Below are 6,000 nucleotides of genomic sequence, written 5' to 3'. Positions count from 1 at the left end.
AAACCCCTACAGTTGACACACACAACTTTTCCACCGAAACTACATATTCCTCTGTCTCAAGTCCTCTTGGACACTTCCCACATCTTGGAATCTCCCTTCTACACACTGCTGCGACTTGCCCATAAACGTGACACCTAGAACACTGCAGTGTATTCGGCACAAAGGCTCTAACAGCATAACTAATAATATATCCTAACATTACTTTGTCGGGTAAAGACTATGAATCAAAGTTTAAAAGAACAGACTGTGTGTCACCTCTGTTTCACCACAATCCCACTGGATCTGCGTCGCACCAAATGGCAGGCTTCACAAACACCAGGAAGCTTCAACTTAAATTGTTCCACCTCCACACTTAACACTACCCCAGAAATCACTCCCTTAAATTGTGTCCTGTACCTAAGTGCAAAGCAAGATACAGGTCTTTCCCCAAGTTGCATCATACAGAGCCCCCACTCCCTCTGATCTGAAGACACACACACAAACATCACAAGTCCCCTTTGGGTTAACTTAACCAACTCAACAGCACCCACCATCTTTTCCAGCCAACCTCAAACCACCCATGGATCAGCTAAAAGGTCTGGATCCACCCTTTTCAAAAATCTCAATCCCACTGGACCAAACTCATCTTTATCATAACCATGTCCATCAATGCCATGCTCAGGCTCCGAGCTGCTCACCACACCTTCTACCCTTTCCATTTCACCTCCAGAACTTGAAAAGGTGTCCGGCTCACTCTGTTTGAACTTGACACCAATCTTCCTCGAAATACCCTCTCCCTTGTTATTGCTAGCTTCAACAGATTCAAACCCATCCTCTGCCTCCCTCAGTCTTTTCAACCTCTTCTCTCTTTCCCTCCAATCTTCCTCCCTTAACCAATTACCCGACTCCTTCTGAAAATATTCAACTTTTCCAAGCTCAAATCTCTTTTTAGCCTCCTTGAGAGACATGCTAAGCTCTGTACTCCCTCCACTTCAAAATCGAGCCATCAGCACTTCCCACCTCACCAGGCTAGGTTGACGACGAGGCTAGGTTTACCCAAACATGGGTTAATTTAACGAACAATTGGGTTTTTATTCTGGGTTGACCAAGCGGTGTGGTTTATTAGGGGCAAAGCCATTATATATTTATTTTTGGCCACCTCTTAGAGAATGTAAAGTTTGTAACATTTTCCTTTAATATTATTGCACGTTACATATTCCAATACAAATTAATTTACATACTGCAATAAAGTATTTACTAATTCATTGTAATATGGATAAGTTTCTAAGATTTTCATACACTTCTATTCACGTCATCAAAGTGATAAAGGTGTCAGCGTTTGACTGTGTCATGTGACAACAATTCAACAGAACAGATAAACCAGAATGACATTTACTCTCACAGGTAGCCAAAAATAACGTCCTGAAAGCCATGCCCCTACTAAACCAAGCCTCCAGTCTTCTGATCTGACCCACTGGATCATAGCTCAATAATCCAAATTCAACAAGCCAACCTTACTCTTTTTTTAGAAAACAACTCAAGTCAGTGACCAAATGCCTGCGACCCAGCAGTTGGGTCATCCAAGTATTTGTTTGTGTAAGCCCTTAAAACAAGGCCTTATGAAATACACTGAGTGTTGTGTTAAATAATGACATTTGAATAACCTATTCATGTATAACCTCACTTCACAAAGGAGAGCAATATATGTATATTTGAATGCAACAACTATGTCTCTGTCACTAACAACTTCAGTCATGGGTTGTAACTGTACAATTCACTTGAAGGCAAGGCACTCTGGGAAATATGCAAATAAAGCATTATGCTATGCCATGCTTTAATTCATCACTGTAAAATATCTATACGGGTCCACACTTTCAGTATTAATTTAACACTAGGGAATTTACTGTGTAGGCTACACACAAACACTTGGGTGCGCATGTGCACACACACAAACTCACACCACGCACGCACATACACTCACAGAAATCAGCACCATGGACAGCCACATCATATTTAGTTTACGTTGCTTGGACTAAATCGTTTTGGGTATATTCACACACCCCCGGTGGGGATGATTTAGTTGCATTGAGACTGTAAAGAGAGAAAGAAAGACAGAGAGAGAGAGGAGGAAAGACAGAGAGAGAGAGGAGGAAAGACAGACAGAGAGAGGAGGAAAGACAGAGAGAGAGAGGAGGAAAGACAGAGAGAGAGAGGAGGAAAGACAGAGAGAGAGGAGGAAAGACAGAGAGAGAGGAGGAAAGAGAGAGAGAAGGAAAGACAGAGAGAGAGCGAGAGGAGGAAAGACAGAGAGAGAGAGAAGGAAAGTCGTGAGAGAGAGAGAGAGGCCAGACATATACATTACTGTCATTAATGCTGTAATGAATCTGGTTTCATACATTGCTGTCATTAATGCTCTAATGAATCTGGTTTCATACATTGCTGTCATTAATGCTCTAATAAATCTGGTTTCATACATTGCTGTCATTAATGCTTGTAATGAATCCAGTGGTGTGTATTCGTGGATGCCTTGGGAAGCCAGGCTTACCCCAAAAATGTACCAAGAAAAAAAAATACACAATATTGTATCTTTCGTCTCTCTGTGTCTCGTAAATTTCCTTCAATTCACAAAAGGTTGAATGTATCTCACCGCAGAAAGCATCTGCGCAGACAAAACAGCACCCCTCCACAAGCATTTGGCCTCCCTTGATAAAAAAAATATTTACAGCAATAGCCAATCAGCATTGACCTTAACTGAGTGAGCGCAGCTGTGAAAGGTCCTGGGGCACCAAAAAATAAAGTTTCAAGAGAAGCCAGTTTGGATTTGGCTTCAGACCAATCACATCAAAAGCCAAATTTCAAGATTTTTTTTATTGTTACATCTTGTTGTCTTGTTGTGCTCCGGTGGCTAGCTAGCTAGCTAGCAAGCTAAAATAGTCTCTTTCATAAATTAGCCATGGATGGAGATAGGGATTTGGACTTGTGGTTCTACTTAATTCTCTGTACTGGCCAATGATTATAACTCCGATTCTGTGCCAACCATAAATTCATAGATTGTGGCCCTGGCCTGAGAGGATGGAAGTTCAATATGTAGGTAGATGTAGTAGGTTAATGTTAACCAGCTGGCATGACGTGTTGTTGCCCATGAAAGGAAGTTAGGCTAGAGAGCAAGCATTTTAGCCAGGTAGCCTAGGAAAACAACAACTAAAAGTGTGTACTGTATGACTGAGTCATAGATGTTTAGGCAACATGAAAGAGGAGGATGGCATTGGCGTTTCTCTACAGGTAGGGTGAGTCAACATGTTTTTTTTCTATTTACGCACACACACACACACACAAACACACACACACACACAGAGAGAGAGAGAGAGAAATCAGTACCATGGACAGCCACCTCATTACGTTGATTGGACTAAATAGTTTTTGCTATATTTTAGTTGTTACTGTATTAGACTAAGCATAGGTGATTAGATGATGTTGAAATGTTGAAGTTGAAATGGTGCTGGAATAGTGGAGGCAGCTCCTGTTTTCTTTGCGACTTGCGGTAACTCTCTGTGATTCTAAATCAATTGCTGTTTAGTAGTCTGAAAATGTCAGAAACATTACCTTGCTTGACCATGCTGTAGGTCATGCAACTGTTTGTTTGCTCTTCACTGTCTTTATGGTTGTGTCAGTGTCACTTGTTTGCTTTTGGACAACAATCTCCTTCTCCAGGTTAGATTGAGGTCATATTGTATTTGTGTCTCCCCTTTTCGTAGGCCGATTATATGGAACATACAACGTCGTTTTTATTGATCTGTTTGTCAGTGTGTCAGCAGAGTAGGCTGTCATTTGTGTAGTATAAAAAAAATGTGTGTGTGGACTTGGGTGTCCCATACCGGTAAGAAATGAATTCTACTTTCAACCTGGAGAGCAACATCTGCCCCGTGAAGTCCATAAAACATATTGCGTATAACAAACAGTTACATGACCTACAGCATGGTCAAGCAAGGTAATGTTTATGACATTTTCAGACTACTAAACAACTATTGATTTAGAACTACAGAGAGTTACCGCAAGTCACAAAGAACATTGCGACTGGCCGATGTTCTCCGCTGGTGTCAATAAGATAGGATACTGTTCGCTCAAGTAAGTTAAGAATTTTTATAACTAAAAGACAGATTGGAGTCTTTTCATTGTCAACAGTTTTTCCGCAATTGTATTTTTAAATATTGCGATATGCCTGGCTGGGTCTCTGCTTTTCACTGACAGTCGCAACTCAACAATCATCGATTTGATATTTGCAGCGCACGCTGCCCAAATTGCGGGCCCTCCCGACTGTAGGCTATGCGATTTTAAACAATCCACAGATAAAAAAAATTTAGAAGCTAAGGATCCCCTGTGGCCAAATCATGCTTTCTGTTGTAGTAGCCCGTATTGAATGATTTTATTTATTTATGTATAGACATTAGGCTATACTATCGTTTTGGCAATTTACTTTAGGGGAAGCTTTCCCTAGCTTTATGGACACACCGCCTATGCCTTTAAATGTGGAATAAACACAACCAGTCATGATGTTTTCATCTGATTGTCACACAATGGCCCTCCTGTAGGCTACCTGTCGCACATTCGTTCACTCACAAAATAATTTCAGCATCCAAACCACAACCGTGCACTGTGCACCCGCGATTTAATAAACGGAAAGAGACATCTGTTACAAAACACCTCCGTGTATTGTAGTGACATTCTGAGATTGTCATTAGACCTACACTTGTAGTCTGAATTGACGCATCCACTGTTGTCCACGCGTGCCTCGGTCTCAGCCACTCATCTCCACCTTGAGTGTTCTCCCCAAACCACAATGCAATTTGGAGCAAATACCGCCTGGTTTCCAGTCAATTAGAAACATGTTTATGCGGCTGACATGCAGTAGGGTTAAATACTGGTATAATAGCCTATAGTTTTTTTGGTATGTTGTATTAACTGTGATAAGCTCATGTTTTACCTGTACGGCGTACCCCCACTATTTATTTTTGCCAGGATGCGGTACCATACAGGACCGTACCACCTGACTTTCAACCCTGCTCTCCGGTTTTGTAATGAAACAAATGTGTGGTTGAATTTATTCTGCCCTGTGTCTTCTTATTGTCTCAGCCTTAGGCCTATATATCAGGGTGTCAAGGCATATGAACTAACAGGTTATAGAGCAAACAACCCAATTATCACAACACATAGGTTGTAATATGGATTTATTTCGTGGATTGGCTTCCCCAATGATTTTACCCATGCACCGCAAGTGAATGAATCTGGTTTCATACATTACTGTCATTAATGCTGTAATGAATCTGGTTTCATACATTACTGTCATTAATGCTGTAATGAAGAGACATGCTCTAATGAATCTGGTTTCATACATTACTGTCATTAATGCTGTAATGAAGAGACATGCTCTAATGAATCTGGTTTCATACATTACTGTCATTAATGCTGTAATGAAGAGACATGCTCTAATGAATCTGGTTTCATACATTACTGTCATTAATGCTGTAATGAAGAGACATGCTCTAATGAATCTGGTTTCATACATTACTGTCATTAATGCTTTAATGAATCTGGTTTCATACATTACTGTCATTAATGCTGTAATGAATCTGGTTTCATACATTACTGTCATTACTGCTGTAGTGAATCTTGTTTCATACATGACTGTCATTAATGCTCTAATGAATCTGGTTTCATACATTACTGTCATTAATGCTGTAATGAATCTGGTTTCATACATTGCTGTCATTAATGCTGTAATGAATCTGGTTTCATACATTACTGTCATTACTGCTGTAATGAATCTTGTTTTGATGTGAGCAAGTGTGTATGAGTGTGAGTGTGTGGAAACTAGTGTGTGTTGCCATGGGTGATGACACATCAGTACACTCATAGAATGTCCCCGTGTGTGTCGGTGTGTGGGGAGGTCATGATAGAGGGAGGAGGGTTAGGAAGAAGGACTGCTGACTTTGATGCCAAGGGACTCAACCAATTCCACAACAC

Source organism: Salmo salar, chromosome ssa19 (genome assembly GCF_905237065.1).
Source record: "Salmo salar chromosome ssa19, Ssal_v3.1, whole genome shotgun sequence".
NCBI lineage: Eukaryota > Metazoa > Chordata > Actinopteri > Salmoniformes > Salmonidae > Salmo > Salmo salar.
The sequence above is the reverse complement of the archived record's forward strand: the minus strand, read 5'-3'. Positions refer to the sequence as shown.